Here is a 13,978-nt window from a genome sequence, read left to right as displayed (position 1 = left end):
CTCCGCATACACCAGGCTACCCATCGACCTACCAATGGCATGGGTGGGGATTTTAGAAGCCCAGAGCGCAATGTCAGTGATGCGGCGCAACTGCATAAACGACTCGGGATCCGGGCTGTTTGCATCAGTGTCCCTGAGCAGGTCAGCCTGGTAAGCCTGGTAAGCCTGCAGTGCCACCATGGTGTGCAAGGCTGAGCCAATCTGACCTGCCATCAGGAAAGAATGGCACTGGTTGGCAGGACGCACCGGCTCATATAAAACTAATTGTCAAGTCAAGAATGCTTTGAGAACTCTAATTGGAGCTTCTTGACCGCAAGAGAGAACCTGGAACAGCTCAGCTTCTGAAACTAACAAATGGTTTGCATCTCCTCGGAGAGAAACAATGGTGAGCTCAAAGACCGACTGAGTACAGGCCTCACCTTCAGACACTACTATGGACATGTCGTCCCTGTCTTCGGTGTAAATGAAACATAAACAAATGTGCCCTGCATGGCAATATTTGGGTGCAGATCATCACGGGAGTACTCCACATGCGAAGACGGAGAGGAGATGAAGAGTCATGCAAAGCTTCTCAAAATCTCTGAGCTCATCATCCGACCCTTGCATGCCTCCCTCGTGTGGTCCCTCAGGAGCCACAGAAGGAGTATGGTGGGAGGGGAGGGAACTGGCTTGGGTCATTTACTCAGGCTAGCAAGGAGCCTTTTGAGTATCACTCTGGTAACTTCCTAGCAACCAAATGAGCTCACCCTAGCAACCAAGTAGAAAAACACATCTATCTATCTATCTATCTATCTATCTATCTATCTATCTATCTATCTATCTGTCTGTCTGTCTGTCTGTAAACTTTCAGACTAGATTTTTTCAACCAACCAAAAGTTTGTCTTGATGTTAAAAATAATATTATCAGCAAGTGGAAAGTTGAATTGAAAAAATAAATAAAGGAACTGCAGAATTTCTTAGTATTTGGTATTTGGCTGACATAGATTGCACACGTTTGTGCAAAACCTGATTATCATGTTATCCAGCATGATTTGAGAATGCTACAAAGAGCATTCTGTGTGCTTCAATGGAAGCAATAAAACCTGACCTTTTGTACAAAGGAGTTAACATGGTGACTTTGCTTATTTGATTAGTGACCTATAGAAATAGTCAAATCTTCTATATTTTAAGTTTCTTTTTTCATTTTTTTTTTCTTCTTCTTCAAAATCCAGGTTTACCTCCAGGTTCAAAATAGATTTTGAATCCCAGATTTTCAATTTGGTCTAAGACTTTTGCACCATACATTGACTCCACCACTCCATCACTTGACTTCATTGGCTAGAACATTTTGGAACTGTTGAAGCCATTGATTAACTTCAGGTTTATCCTGCAAGAAGCAAAAAGTCTAATGGCATGTGCTCGCTGGATCAGCTTTTTAAATTCGTAAAACCAAACACGACCTAAACAAACCCGTCAATGATCAGTTTTTGTGCACACTTACTGTACACCAATTAATCTGGCATTGACAGTTTCAAAAGAAACATAAACAATATGGCACAACCAAGGTTTTTCATGGGTCAAAAATGGTCTTTAGTGGTAGTTAACCTATGGACATCCACACACTTGAAGTTAGTTGATTATTTTTATATAATTGCAATTATTTAATAATTAACTAAATATCTTCATTGCATGTTTACATTGGATATATTTGAGTTATTTTAATCACCCTGTTTTTATTGAACCTTTTGAATTTGACAAGGATTTGTATTTACATTGCTTTCCTTTCATCAGGCTTAATAATTTAAAGAGCACCTATTATGGTTTTTCAAATATTACCTTTCATGTAGTGTGTTCTATAGCTGTTTGTGAATGTAAAAAAGTTTCAAAAATCAAAGTGCACAACAAATGGAGTTATTGACTCCCAAAAGAAAGAACCGATTCTGAACACCTGAAACAAGTCGTTAGTAATTCCAGACTTACTTCCTGTACTAACCTATGTAATTTGGTAACAAAAAACCCGCCTCTGGTCTTCATTGACTGCTCACGAACAGCTTTGACCTGCCCTCAAACACTACACTAAGTGGTAGACCAATCACAACAGACCAGGACATCTGACCAATCACAGCAGAGTAGGATATATGAAAGGAGGAGTTTAGAATGAATCCTTTAGAACGGATCATTGAACGAGTCGTTTTTGACACTGGGAAAAAAAGGTAATGCTGCAATTTAAATTATGAGCAAATTAAAGTGTTTTTTGACCTTGGGTGCATGTAAGTCTATTGTATGAGACCTTTAAAACAAAATTAGGCATGTTTAAAAAACCATAATAGGTGCTCTTTAATTAATCTCTTGAAATATCTGGGAAAATATGTCCAGTTTACTGGATATCGAACATCATTATAACAGGAGGAACTTGGTCCATAATTCACTAATCTCTTAAATCTCTTCATTTTATTGTACTTGGTCTTGACTCTGGTCAAAATTTACCATAGTTCTTCCATGGTTTAACAGTGACACTTATTAAAGCAAGCATCCTTATTACCATATTAAGTGCACCAAATGCTAATTTAGGGATGATGTTGCATTAGCAGGGTTGGGGAGTAACGGAATACATGTAACGGGAATACGTATTTAAAATACAAAATATAAGTAACGGTATTCCACTACAGTTACAATTTAAATAATTGGTAATTAGAATACAGTTACATTCAAAAAGTATTTTGATTACTGAAGAGATTACTTTGCATTTTATTGTCATTTGTTTCATTTAATATTTAGTCCTTTCAGATGGAAAACATTTATACATATAAATGATGCGATCCAAAGTGCATTTGAACAGCGGTGAAACACTTTCTTATGATGTGTTACATTCATACGAGCAGACAGAGAAGTAAGATTGAAGTAAGTTTGGAGCAGAAGAAACAGAAATGAACCTTGTGTAAATTGCAGCTTTACTTTAAGCTAACATGCTATTTCTAGCCATTTTACATGCACGTTACCAGGCACGATCATATTTTTATCAAGAAAATTCACGTTGGATCATAATTTCTTTTTTTTCTAGTAAAACCTTTGATATTAGGGCAAAAATCATATTCTTGATAATAATTTTTGTATTGTTTTCCTGTAAAAATATCTAAAAATCCTTAAAACAAGATCAATTTGATTTATCTTGTTTTAGAAACAACTGCATAAGATATTTAGGTTTTTCAGAGAATGTATTTTTAACGTGTATTTTGTCTTACTGTACGACGTGTGGAGGCTTCACAATATTCTCTGCAGCATCCATGCACAACTCACCATGCACCCCAATGGTAGTCAGTGTCTTTACTCGCTGAGCTACCCAGGCCACCCCCCCCAACAGAACACTTTAATACAAGTGTCTTTCAGTACAAGACTGAGGTAAATTCTGAATTTACTGACCACATGTGTCACACGTGTTGTCGCGTGCATTTGATTACATTTGGTAACACACTGGGCTATATATAGGTATTGCTGTTAACCCTTTAGACCTGCTCTCAATGTAATATATATAAAAGGTCTTATTTTGTTTGTTTAAGGCTATGACTTGTAGTATACCGTAGTTTTAAATTATATAACCGAATGTCTGCTTAAGCTAAATAATTAAATAATTACATTTTGTTTTTGTGTTATTTATTTATTTTTTCCTAAAAGCTGTAATTAATATAAAAACACACTAGACTACAAATATATGCTTAATCTGTGCAATATCTACTTTTTTTGGTCGATTCATCTTCATGATGTCCATCAATAATGCACTTTCACTTTAATTGTCCACTAATATTCAACATGTTTTACACTAAACAATCCTTTTGAGATGAATTGTGTGGAGTTTACTACAATAAAATGGCTTTTTTTTTAATAAGAGATGTCAGAGTAGTGAATGAAGCAACAGGTAGGACTCATTTACAGCATTAAAGGAATAGTGACCCAAAAATGAACATTCTCTCATTATTCACTTACCCTGATGCCATCCCAGATGTGTATGACTGTCTTTCTTCAGCAGAACACAAATGAAGATTTTTAGAAGAAGTGAGGTCTGTCAGGTCCTTATAATATAAGTACATGGGTGCCAGCACTTTGATGTCCAAATGTCACTTTTAGGCAGCATAAAATTAATCCATGTGACTTCAGTTGGTCAATGAATGAAGCGAATCAATAGGTTTATGTATGAAACAAGTCGATAATTAAAACATTTTTAACTTTAAATTGGCACTTCCGTCCAGGGCTCCGATGCTGTTTGAAATGCCGTTCGTTATTCTGTTGTAAATAAGTGCCTCTTCCGAATTCTCGTGTGAATTTGGCAACGCGCTTATGTAACACTTCGCGTCAGCTGCTGGCAGGAAGCGCTTTTTAAAAGTTAACATATTAATTATTGATTTATTTTTTACACAAATGTATCAGTTTGCTTCAGAAGACATTCATTGATCGACTGGAGTCATGTCGATTACTTTTATGCTGCCTAAATATGCCTTCTGGTCCGTCAAAGTGCTGGCACCTGTGTACTTATATTATAAGGACCTGACAGAGCTCTCTTCTTCTAAAAATCTTCATTTGTGTTCTGCTGAAGACAGTCATACACATCTGGGATGGTATTGGGGTAAGTGAATAATGAGAGAATTGTAATTTTTGGGTGAATTATTCCTTTAACACAAGCGTACAGAGATTCTTTTATTTACTGTCTCCAGCTCGCAGAAATTGCATCGATGAATTAAAATGTTTAGTATTAAAATATGATACATTTTGTACAATATTGTATATTATCTAATAAAAACATATAAATTGATATATGTCTGTTTTTTCCTTTGGCTTTTAGGATTCAACAATTAAATTAGACTTAAATAATTTGTAATGATTCATATATTTAATTATATTATTGTAATGACTATTATGACTGCTGTGTGAGCCCAGTGATGCTGATATAATATAATATAGACACTATATTGCCAAAAGTATTCGCTCATCTACCTTTAGACGCATATGAACTTAAGTGACATCCCATTCTTAATCCATAGGGTTTAATATGACGTCGGCCCACCCTTTGCAGCTATAACAGCTTCAACTCTTCTGGGAAGGCTTTCCACAAGGTTTAGGAGTGTGTTTATGGGAATTTTTGACCATTCTTCCAGAAGCGCATTTGTGAGGTCAGACACTGATGTTGGACGAGAAGGCCTGGCTCGCAGTCTTCGCTCTAATTCATCCCAAAGGTGCTCTGTCGGGTTGAGGTCAGGACTCTGTGCAGGCCAGTCAAGTTCTTCCACACCAAACACGCTCATCCATGTCTTTATGGACCTTGCTTTGTGCACTGGTGCGCAGTCATGTTGGAACAGGAAGGGGCCATCCCCAAACTGTTCCCACAAAGTTGGGAGCATGGAATTGTCCAAAATCTCTTGGTATGCTGAAGCATTCAGAGTTCCTTTCACTGGAACTAAGGGGCCAAGCCCAGCTCCTGAAAAACAACCCCACACCATAATCCCCCCTCCACCAAACTTCACAGTTGGCACAATGCAGTCAGACAAGTACCGTTCTCCTGGCAACCGCCAAACCCAGACTTATCCATCAGATTGCCAGATGGAGAAGCGTGATTCGTCACTCCAGAGAACGCGTCTCCACTGCTCTAGAGTCCAGTGGCGGCGTGCTTTACACCACTTCATCCGACGCTTTGCATTGCACTTGGTGATGTATGGCTTGGATGCAGCTGCTCGGCCATGGAAACCCATTCCATGAAGCTCTCTACGCACTGTTCTTGAGCTAATCTGAAGGCCACATGAACTTTGGAGGTCTGTAGCGATTGACTCTGCAGAAAGTTGGCGACCTCTGCACACTATGCGCCTCAGCATCTGCTGACCCCGCTCTGTCATTTTACGTGGCCTACCACTTCGTGGCTGAGTTGCTGTCATTCCCAATCGCTTCCACTTTGTTATAATACCACTGACAGTTGACTGTGGAATATTTAGTAGTGAGGAAATTTCACGACTGGACTTGTTGCACAGGTGGCATCCTATCACAGTACCACGCTGGAATTCACTGAGCTCCTGAGAGCGGCCCATTCTTTCACAAATGTTTTTAGAAGCAGTCTGCATGCCTAGGTGCTTCATTTTATACACCTGTGGCCATGGAAATGATTGGAACACCTGAATTCAATTATTTGGATGGGTGAGCGAATACTTTTGGCAATATAGTGTATCTCTGTATAGAATATTTCTGGTGCAGGTTACGCACTGCTTCTGTTTCCGATGTAAATACACTCATTTGTTAACATGGATGGTGAAAAAAATATGCACTGCTTCTTTCCTGTTTCGGCGTGTGGTGTAAAACAGGTGTAAGAAGTTGCTGTTACCATAGGAACAGAGATGCGACAAGCAGAGGGTTATGAGTTTTTGCAGGATAACTGAAGGAAGCTGGTTAGCTAACTACATAATGTTGGTGTATATGGGATGCTGTTGCATTAAAGCATAAAAGACAGTAGTGGTGTTTTCCATTATATAACACACTCTGGCAGCAGGGGTGTGGTCAAGCGTTCGTCTGGAGAGAAAAAAAGCGGTAAATGCGCTTGCACCTGAGCTAGATTATGTTTAACACCTGTCTCTAATTCCAGTAAGCATGGGGAGAGCGGCATATAAACAGCCACGCCACCAGCAACCCAGAGAGAGAGAGACTGACACAAGGAAGGCCACGGTGCTACAGAAGCTGTTGTGTTTAATCTATTGTGTTTGTGAAGCTGAAGTGTTTAAGTAACTATATGCCTGTGAAGCTGATGTGTTTAAATAACTCTGTGCCTGTGAGACTGATGAGTTTGTGAAATTGTAAAGCACCGAGGTGGCCAATTAAAATGCATACCGAGTCTGGAAATCTCGTTTCCCTGTGTTCTCCTTCCCTTCTGCCTGTGAGGCTGTGTTACACACACATAAAATCATGAAACCAAAATGATTTGATTACCTTGTGTGCAATGCATTACCGGATGAGTTGTTTATTCATTACATCATAAAAGCTTGTACCTTTGTCTTTTATGTTGGTTTTATGTTTATTGAAGAATTTTCTGAAATGCCAATGAAGGAAATGAACAGGACAAAATACTTCCAGAACCTAGGCCTTTTAAAAACTGGGTGGTCACTCTTGAGCACCATTTTATTTCCCTTTCTGCTGAATGTTGACACGAGAGTGACGGATCCATAGCCAGAAAGGGTAACACAGGGTTAAAAGAACACAACAAGGATTTTTTTTTTTTATTTGGTCTGCTGGCTAAGGGAAAAAAACACACACACACACACACATGTTGGTGCAGCTATCATTATGAGGACTCTCCATAGACATAATTATTTTTATACTGCATGAACTATAGATTCTATCCCCTAACCCTAACCCTACCCATAAACCTAACCCTCACAAAAAACTTCCTGCATTTTTACATTTTCAATAAAACATCGTTTAGTATGTTTTTTTAAGTGATTTGAATTATAGGGACACTAGAAATGTCCTCATAAACCACATTTATAGCATAATATCCTTGTAATTACCAGTTTGTAACCTAAAAAAAAGACCTTTTATTTTTTACTCTGTACTTTTGCATTGTGGGATTTAAATGTATCCAAGTGGCTCGAGTGTTTTGACAACATTCACCAAAATTCGTTCAGATCCATTTAAAGATTCAGTGACCATTTCTGGTGATACCAGAAGGTGGTGACAAATAAGTGTTTTGTGCGAAAAGAGTAAGTCACTGAATCAACAATCAAAAGTACATTTTAATCCTTTAAAATTTTTATATCTACAGACCTACAAAGAGACTTTAGTTGAGGTTTTAATCATTATAAGAACAAAGAAAATCTATCATTTCCCTACTGTTGGTGAGCTGCTGAGCATGACTTTTATCAAAAGACAACAATAATAGTCTTATATTATTATGAGTATCAATAACGTCCATACGTTTTCATGTATAAAAAAGCATGGCTACATTATTATTGTTTTAAGAACAGATCTAGTAATCTGCAAAATGGGAAAAAAAACTGATAAAACTATTACCTCACAAACATAATGTAAAAAACATAACTTAATGAAGACTCATGCGCTGATATAAACTCAACTTGAGACGTATCTAGTATGGAAGCAGGCCGCGCCATACTATGTACTTTTCTCTCTATGTTTTCTCTCCACAGAGTATTCAGTTATTTGGCTGGGGCCATTTTAATGCTCAATATATGCACCGGGGAAGGTGTTCTTTTCCTATCCTATTCTTTCAGGGGGAAAAGACCCCGCGGAGACCACATCCTGCCCGGAGGGGAGGTAACATGTGGCAAGCATGTCATGTGGGCTCAGAGCCGCACATGGAACAGGCGCAGTGGTAGGTCCTGCCTGAAAGGGGAGGAGCTCTACAAACACGGCAACCGGGACAGAGAGGGCATATTAGCACACGTACTGGTTCCGGCTGTGAATTCCTCCACTGAATTCGCGAGCCACAGGGCTAGGGAGGAAGGACATCCAGGGTTCATGGGTTTGTGAACTCGCATGGGAAAAGAAGCGCACATCTTCACCTCTTTGGAGGGGAAAGGCACTATACGCAAGCGATACACCCGGCCAGCTGTCCATATTCCCGAACTTATCTGTTCGTACCTGACAGAACACGGGACGAAACCGGCTCAACCCGGAGATTGTAAAATCTCGCAAAGGTATTGGTGTCGCCCAGCCCGCTGCCCTGCAGGTGTCTGCTAGAGAGGTGCCATGGGCCAGTGCCCACAAGGATGCCAGACTCCTTGTGGAGTGTGCTCGTATTCCCGAAGGGGCGGGCATGGCCTGGGCCTGGTATGCCATAGCGATGGCATCCACGATCCAGTGGGCAAGCCTCTGTTTGGAGACAGTGTTCCCTTTCCGCTGTCCGCCAAAGCAGACAAAGAGCTGCTCAGAGCATCTAAAGCTCTACGTACGATCCAAGTAGATGCGCAAAGAACACACCGGACACAGCAACGACAGGGCTGGATCTGCTTCCTCCTGGGGCAGCGCTTGCAGGTTCACAACCTGATCCCTGAAGTGGGTTGTGGGAACCTTGGGCACATAGCCCGGCCGGGGTCTCAGGATTATATGAGAGTCATCCGGACTGAACTCCAGGCAGGTATCGCTGACAGAGAATGCTTGCAGGTCCCCGACCCTCTTGATGGAGGTGAGCGCAATCAGGAGGGCCATCTTTAAGGAGAGGGCTTTCAACTCGACTGACCCTAGCGGCTCAAAGGGGGCTCCGCGAAGGCCCAGAAGGACCACGGAGAGATCCCATGAGGGGAACAGGCATGGCCTAAGAGGATTCAGCCTCCGGGCGCCTCTCAGGAACCTGATGATCAGGTAGTGCTTCCCTAAGGACTTACCGTCAACTGTATCGTGGTGTGCCGTTATGGTGGCCACATACACCTTCAAGGTGGAGGGGGACAGCCGTTCCTCCAGCCTCTCTTGCAGGAAGGAAATCACTGACCTGACTGCGCATCTCTGAGGGTCTTCAGCTTCAATTCGCGAACCGATGCCACTTCAGGGTATAAAGCTGCCTCGTGGAGGGAGCTCTGGCCTGAGTGATCGTGTCTACCACTGCTGGTGGTAGACCACTTAGGTCTTCCACATCCCATCCAAGGGCCAGATATGGAGGTTCCAGAGGTCTGGGCCCTGTCCCTGAGAAAGAAGGTCCTTCCTCAGGGGAATTCACCAGGGAGGGACTGTCGCGAGGAGTGTAAGATCTGAGAACCAAGTCTGGGTGGGCCAATATGGGGCCACGAGGGTGACCTGCCCCTCGTCCTCCCTGACCTTGCACAGGTTCTGTGCAAGTAGGCTCACTGGGGGGAACGTATACTTGTGCAGCCCCCGGGGCCAGCTGTGTGCCAGCGCATCTGGGCCAAGGGGGGCCCCCATCGGAGAATACCAGAGCGGGCAGTGGGAGGTTTCTCAGGAGGCAAATAGGTCTACTTGTGCTTTGCCGAACCGACTCTAAATCAGCTGGACCACCTGGGGGTGGAGTCTCCACTCTCCCCTGAGCGTTACCTGCCACGACAGCTCGTCCGCTGTGGCGATGAGGTTGCCCGGGATGTGAGTGGCCCGCAACGACCTCAGTCACCGCTGACTCCATAGGAGGAGACGGCGGGCGAGTTGCAACATGCGCATAAGCCGCCTTGGCAATTTATATATGCTACTGTCGCTGTGTTGTCCGTCCGGACCAACACATGCTTGCCCCGGATCAACGGCAAAAGCCTCCGCAGGGCTGCAATACTGCCAGCAACTCGAGGCAGTTGATGTGCCAAAACAGTTGCGGTCCTGTCCAGGAGCCAGTGGCTGCATGCCCATTGCACACGGTGCCCCAGCCTCGCTTGGAGGCGTCTGTCGTAATGACGACGTGCCTGGACACTTGCTGTAGGGGAACTCCTTCCCATAGAAATGTAAGGTCTGTCCAAGGGCTGAACAAGTGGTGGCAGATCGGTGTGATGGCCATGCGATGTGTGCCGCAGCGCCATGCCCATCTCGGGACTCGAGTCTGAAGCCAGTGCTGAAGCAGTCTCATATGCATCAACCCTAGTGGCGTGACCGGCGCCGAGGATGCCATATGCCCCAGGAGCCTCTGAAAGTGTTTCAGTGGAACCGCTGTTCTCTGCTTGAATGACTTCAGGCAGTCCAGCACTGACCGCGCGTGCTCATGAGGCACGCTATCATCGAGACTGAGTCTTACTCCATGCCAAGAAAAGAGATGCTCTGAACTGGGGAGAGTTTGCTCTTTTCCCAGTTGACCCGAAGCCCTAGCCAGCTGAGGTGCCTGAGCATGAGGTCCCTGTGTGCGCACAGCAACTCTCAACAGTGAGCTAGAATCAGCCAGTCGTCAAGGTAGTTGAGTATACGGACACCCACTTCCCTTAACGGGGCAAGAGTTGCCTCTACATCTTCTGTGAAGATGCGAGGTGACAGGGACAAGCCGAAAGGGAGGACCTTGTACTGATATGCCTGGCCGTCGAAAGCAAACCGTAGGAATGGTCTGTGTCAAGGTAGAACCGAGATATGAAAGTATGTGTCCTTCAGGTCTACCACCGCGAACCAATCTTGATGCCGGACACACGCCAAAATGTGCTTTGGCATGAGCATCTTGAATGGGAGTCTGTGCAAGGCCTGGTTCAGAACTCACAGGTCCAAGATTGGCCGCAACCCACCGCCTTTCTTTGGTACGATGCAGGGCTGTAAAATCCTTTCTTCATCTCAGCTGGAGGGACAGGCTCTATCGCGCCCTTGCGCAGAAGGGTCGCGATCTCTGCACGCAAGGTGGTGGCATTCTCGCCCCTCACCGAAGTAAAGTGGATGCCGCTGAACTGGGGCGGGCACCTGGCAAACTGAATCGTGTAGCCAAGTCGGATGGTCCTGGCCAACCACCGCGATGGGTTGGAAAGCGCTAGCCACGCGTCCAAGCTCTGGGCGAGGGGCACTAAGGGGACGATTGCATTTAACATACCTGTGGGTGGGGCCTCGCGGCGGGAGGGAGCAGGGGATGCCACGTAGAGGAGCCTCGCTTCGTCTCGAACTTGTGGCTGCACTGAGGGGACCCTCGAAGCACTTACCTTGCTCCATGTACCTGGCATCGGCGACGGGGGAGGAGGGACTTTTTGACCGTCCTCATAGTCCATCACAACCACCTGCCCTTGGGTGTGAGTGTGGTGCGACCAGACGCCCCCCGCCTTCACGCCGTCTAAGTTGCAGGTGCTCAGTGCCCGGTTGCCGTGATAACGGCAGTCGTAAACACTGGCTATGTGACCCAGGGAGTGAGGAAACTGCTCTTTTGAGAATGTGGGTACCGCAGCCCATTCGGGGCAAACATAAAAGAAAAGGAAACCAAGGATTTACCTCCCGGCCCTCCACCAGGGGATGGAGTAGTCTGGATACCAGCTCTGGGTTTGCAGCAGACATCTCGATCCCTGGATCATCCATCTCAGGGGCACTTAGGAGCCTTCTGGGTCCTCGTGCCGGCCCGTGAGGCAGGGGGCGTCAGCTTCCTGCGGGGGGCTCTACACTGGGCTCGAGCTGAGGCGGAGCCACTCGGGCTTTCGCCGCTACAGGAGGATGCCCTCGGCAAGCAGACGGGATACGGGATCTTGAGCCGTGCCAAGGCAAGATGTGTTGTATAGCCTCCGTCTGCTTCCTCACCAGCTGGGCGAAGTCCTCGATGGTGTCGCTGAATAGGCCGATTCCTCATCCCTCATCTCGACCAGATTCAGCTACAGGTGGCATTCCTGGACCACGAGGGTGGACATCACCGCCTGAGTGCTTGCGCCGTGACCTTCGTCGCCCGGAGTGCGAGGTCGGTCGCCGTGCGCAGCTCCTGCATCACATCAGGATCAGGACTACCAATGTGCAGTTCCTTTAGTGCCTTGGCCTGGTGTACTTGCAGGAGGGCCATGGCATGCAGGGCAGAGGCGGCCTGACCAGCGGCGCTGTAGGCTTTGGCCATCAGAGATGACGTCATCCTACAGGCCTTGGAAGGGAGCGCCGGGCGATCCCACCAGGTGGCTGCGCTTTGCGGGCACAGGTGTACCGCAACCGCCCTCTCCACCTGAGGGACCTCCGTATACCCATGGGCCACCCTGCCATCGAGGGTAGTGAGAGCGGACGAGCTGGGAGGTCGGTATCGGGCAGAAAAAGGTGCCCTCCACGACCTCGTCAGCTCGTCGTGCACTTCCGGGAAGAAAGGGAAGGGGGGTGGCATGGCTTTGAGCGGCGTCCCAAACCCAGGAACCAATCATCTAGCTGTGAGGGCTCAGGGGAGGGTGGAAAGTTCCACTCCAACCCAACACACGCGGCAGCCCGGGCAAGCATGGCGGTCATCTCACCGTCAGCCTCAGACTGGGTGGGCCAACCCGAAGGTGGCAGCCTAGTCGAGTCCTCAGTGTCTGACATTGCCAGTACGCTCTCCGATGCAGTGATCGAGCACTCATCCCGCTCCGGAGCTCCGAAAGGGACACTAAGCTGGCCCTAGGGCGAGCTGGTCTCCTCTCGGAACTCGCCGGGGGCAAACGAGCGTGCTGGGGAATGGGAGGTCCGCGGGGATTTACCCAGCAGAGCCACGCCCATTGAAGCCCCTAAATCGCCTCCAGCGCCAGCCGGGCTGGCCTCGTACCCGGAGGTAAAAGGCGAGGCACGGGGGGCAGCTAGAGTGGCTTTCCCCTGGAAAAAGGAAAGCCGCGACCGCAACGTTGCCATGGTCATATACTCGCAATGAGAACATGAACCATCCACGAACACTGCTTCAGTGTGATCGCTGCCCAGACACGTGAGGCAGCGCCCGTGGCCGTCGGAAGCGGAGAGATAGCGACCGCATCCAGGAATCACACAAAGACGGAAAGGCATGTTTATAAAGACACATCTTTAAAAAGACGTTCAACGTCAATGTGTGTGCTCTAATAGAGAAAATATACTCTTTAGCAGGAATATACACCCTTTTAGCGCTGTCGTAGTGCCCAGGGGCGAAATCAGAAGGAGAGAAAGCCACTGAAAATGCGCCGTATATCTAACAGCATACGCTACTTGAGAGGTGAATGGAACAGCAGTAGTATTCAGCTCCCTGATAGTACAACCGCTAGGCTCCGAAGAAAAAATCTGAATGAGTGGTTGCGAGCCAGCTCCTTTTATACCCGTATGTCCGGGGGAGTGGCATGCAAATTCCAATGTCAGGCATACCATAAACTGCAAATGTTTCATAAAAGCATAAATGTTTCACCACACAGAAATTCTTTGTTTTGAGACATATACGACTGCACAATGACCTCTTCTGCTCAGAACATTGAGCACATAAACTACAAATTAAAACATAATTTCATTTAATGGACTGAAATAATTTTTTGTTATTGTTATTTTTCAACAAATAGTCAGTGAAAGGAGGTGGTTACCCTGCAGGAAATGTTGATTGCCCCTTTAATGAGGTCAAACTAAATATGATATGAGCTGTTATATCGGTTTATTTTATATAATATAATATAATATA

The 13,978-nt window shown here is 45.5% G+C and overlaps 1 long non-coding RNA gene across 1 annotated transcript in view; it reads left to right on the top strand.

The window, feature by feature from the left end:
- The window catches only part of LOC127431878 (uncharacterized), a 28,861-nt gene extending 22,189 nt beyond the window's left edge, over positions 1-6,672 (top strand). Inside the window, exon 6 of the long non-coding RNA XR_007895664.1 lies at positions 6,596-6,672. This is a non-coding gene — a long non-coding RNA (uncharacterized LOC127431878). The remainder of the gene's footprint in view (positions 1-6,595) is intronic.
- The last annotated feature ends 7,306 nt before the right edge of the window (positions 6,673-13,978 follow it).

This window comes from Myxocyprinus asiaticus, chromosome 41 (genome assembly GCF_019703515.2).
Source record: "Myxocyprinus asiaticus isolate MX2 ecotype Aquarium Trade chromosome 41, UBuf_Myxa_2, whole genome shotgun sequence".
In the NCBI taxonomy this organism is placed as follows: domain Eukaryota; kingdom Metazoa; phylum Chordata; class Actinopteri; order Cypriniformes; family Catostomidae; genus Myxocyprinus; species Myxocyprinus asiaticus.
This window is presented reverse-complemented; position numbering and strand designations above follow the sequence as displayed.